This window comes from Myotis brandtii, unplaced genomic scaffold (assembly GCF_000412655.1).
Source record: "Myotis brandtii unplaced genomic scaffold, ASM41265v1 scaffold2495, whole genome shotgun sequence".
Classification (NCBI taxonomy): Eukaryota; Metazoa; Chordata; class Mammalia; order Chiroptera; family Vespertilionidae; genus Myotis; species Myotis brandtii.
In genome coordinates this window covers 183528-187306 of record NW_005359456.1, presented here as the reverse complement: position 1 = coordinate 187306, position 3779 = coordinate 183528, and positions in this window count along the sequence as shown.

Genomic DNA, 3779 nt, shown 5'->3' with positions numbered 1-3779 from the left:
GGGGAATAACATGTCCACGCCCGGGACTGTCTGCTTCCCACGCCTCGCTCTCTCCACCTCTCCATACTTCCTTTTGTTCTTGCAGAGGGATGTGTTTTAGCCTGAGGATAGACAATGACTATTCACCCCATGAATGGCTGTTTTTTAATTTGTTAATGTTTTGGTATGTATTTTTTATATTTTTAAAATCCTCATCCAAAGATATGTTTACTGATTTTTAGAGAGGAAGGGAGAGCAATAGGGGGGGTGGGGGAGTGAAATATCAATGTGAGAGAGAAACATCAATTGGTTACTTCTCGTACTCCCCCTGACCTGGAATCGAACCCCCAACCTTTTGGTGTACAGGACTATGCTCCAGCCAACTGAACCACCCGGCCAGGGATGGTGAGTATGCTTTTGAGAAGTTGTATGATTTAGTGGCCAGAAGAGTGCAAACCTCTCTTTAGTCATATCAGTGAGGACAAGATTGGCTTTGTGTGAAGATATATTTGTCTCCTTTATTTAACATCAAAGACAGTGGAATGTTATTTTTTTCCAGAAGTTTTAAGGCTGAAATACGGTGCTTTTTCTAAATCTATAAACGTGAGAAGCTTTTTTTTTTCTTTACAAAGAAGAGGAGTTAGGCTTTCTAACGTTACAATTAAAAAAATATCAGACTCTTTGACCTTTCTTGGATTGGCTGCCCATTCGATGGCTCTAATAAGGACCTAAATGGGGAGTAAAAATCTCCAGGATGGAGCCATCCCGCCCCGGGCGCAGAACCCTCGTGTAGAAGCTCCCTAACAGAATGGTTCTCGCCCATTACCTGGGCTGCACATTCTCAGCTTACCTGCCCCCCATGTGTTCCCCAGACAGGCAGCTGTGTCTCTGTGTGGCCACAGCCCGGCTCAGTTTCACAGTCCGAGTGCCCAAACATCAGTGACGACAAAGAATCATTGATTGGCCACCTCTGGCCCGCCACACACGGAGGGAGTTGAACTGTGACCTCCAGATCATAGAATGATGCTCAACCCCTGAGCCATGCCGGTTGGACAGCAATGGATTTTTAAAAATCGTGGAGAGCTGCTGGCCAGCATGGGGACTTACAGAATGGGGGGCAGTCTGGATCTCTCTCTCGCTCCCTGACCTCCCGCAGTGTGAATGGACTGGCCCCGTTTGTCTGGATCACACGCTTCCTTATGAAATCCACAGTGTCGGCCAATGGCAGGCGCCTGTGGTTCAACAAGGAGTATGTTATAGTGAATGACCGCGGTACAGATGTCAAACCCCAAACCCAAGTCCCCATTGATCACCCGCTGACTGGCCACTCGATCTTGGGGAAGTTCCTTGGCTTCTCTGACCCTCTGTTTCCTCATCTGTAAAACGGGGCAATCACTAGCCTCCTCGCGAAGCCCTCATGGGAGCTCAGACTCTGTGCGCTCAGCAGGGTGGCCAGCACAAAGGCGGCCTCAGCAGACGGCGCTGCCCATTCCCACCACAGCGTATTTAGACTGGGAGCTGCAGACATGGGGGGCAGGGGGCGTCAGTTGGTAGACGAATGCTGGTTGGTACAGTTAGCAGGGGCCAAGCCTGAGCTCAGACCTGGGGTCCTCAGCTTCTCAGATGCCTGTTGGCTGCAGTTGTGGCAGCTCTATACCCGCCCAGTGGCAGCTCTATTCCCGCCCAGTGTACACCGTGTTCCCTGCCACTGTTCCTTGTATTTGTTGTTTATTATTAGTCGTGAGCATGTTAGGGTGATCCTGCAGCCCGGGCTGCCTCTCTCCCCTCCTCAGCAGGCAGCTCCGTGCAAAGCTTCCTGGCCTGGATGGTCAGTTGGCGGGGGTGGACCAGGGAGTCCCTCAACTTGCCCTTGGGCATTCTGCAGTCTGCGGCCTCCCCAAGGGTGGAAGTCCCGCCTTCTAGCTCTGTCTTCTCTGAGCTTAGAACAGGTCCTGGCAAAACTGAACATGCAATTGCAGGACCCAGAATAAAAGGAAAATGGGGACTCCATGTTCCAACCTTATTAAAAATGTCAAGATGGCAACCATGGAGCTTTAAACCAGGAATTGGCCCTTCTCGGGGGTGGGCCTTCTGGAGGGAGGGCCTGGCGCCCCTGCCCAGAACACACTTGCCTATGATGCCAGCCCTGTGTTAGGCAATGCATGTTTCTTGAGTTGAATTACATAAAGCATTGAATCCCGGTGTGTCTTGCTATCTTACGGCTGATGATGAGCAAGCGATGGGCCTAGAGGGGCCAATCTGAGCTGAGCTCTCTTCTGCTGGGTGATGTCCCGCCTACACACATGATAGAACCTCCAGGAAAATCTCAGACCCCTTCCTGAGAGATTCTAATGGAATTGTGCGGGCGGGGGCTGGTCAACGGCAGTTTGAATCCAGCCTCCTCTCTCCCACCAGGTGCAGCGAAGGTTGAGAAGGACAGACTGAGTGAACTTGGGTCTGCGATGCAGGCTGGCTCTCCTCTCTCCTGAGCAACAAAGAAAGAATTAGGGCGAACACTTTATTCTTTATTATCATTTTAAAAAATTATGGTATGACGCACATAACATACAATTTACCATCTAACCCGTTTTTTTAGTGTACAAGTCAGTGGTATTAAGCACATTCGCATTCTGTGCAACTATCACTACCATCCATCTCCAGAACGTTCCATCTCCCCAAACTGCAGCACTGTCCTTATTAAACACCAGCTCCTCACTTCCTTCTCCCCAGCCCCCGGCACCCATTCTGCTCTCTGTCTCTATGAATCTGACTCCTCTGGGCGCCTCCTCTAAGTGGATTCACAGTGCTTGTCCTTTTTGTGTCTGGCATCACATCCTCAAGGCTCCTCCACGCTGAAGCAGGTGTCGGAATGTCCTTCCTTTTTAAGGCTGAGACATAGTCTGCTGTGGGGATCGACCACATGCTGTCTTTCCATCCATCCATCCATCCATCCATCCATCCATCCATCCATCCATCCATCCATCCATCCATCCATCCATCCATCCATCCATCCATCCATCCATCCATCCATCCATCCATCCATCCATCCATCCATCCATCCATCCATCCATCCATCCATCCATCCATCCATCCATCCATCCATCCATCCATCCATCCATCCATCCATCCATCCATCCATCCATCCATCCATCCATCCATCCATCCATCCATCCATCCATCCATCCATCCATCCATCCATCCATCCATCCATCCATCCATCCATCCATCCATCCATCCATCCATCCATCCATCCATCCATCCATCCATCCATCCATCCATCCATCCATCCATCCATCCATCCATCCATCCATCCATCCATCCATCCATCCATCCATCCATCCATCCATCCATCCATCCATCCATCCATCCATCCATCCATCCATCCATCCATCCATCCATCCATCCATCCATCCATCCATCCATCCATCCATCCATCCATCCATCCATCCATCCATCCATCCATCCATCCATCCATCCATCCATCCATCCATCCATCCATCCATCCATCCATCCATCCATCCATCCATCCATCCATCCATCCATCCATCCATCCATCCATCCATCCATCCATCCATCCATCCATCCATCCATCCATCCATCCATCCATCCATCCATCCATCCATCCATCCATCCATCCATCCATCCATCCATCCATCCATCCATCCATCCATCCATCCATCCATCCATCCATCCATCCATCCATCCATCCATCCATCCATCCATCCATCCATCCATCCATCCATCCATCCATCCATCCATCCATCCATCCATCCATCCATCCATCCATCCATCCATCCATC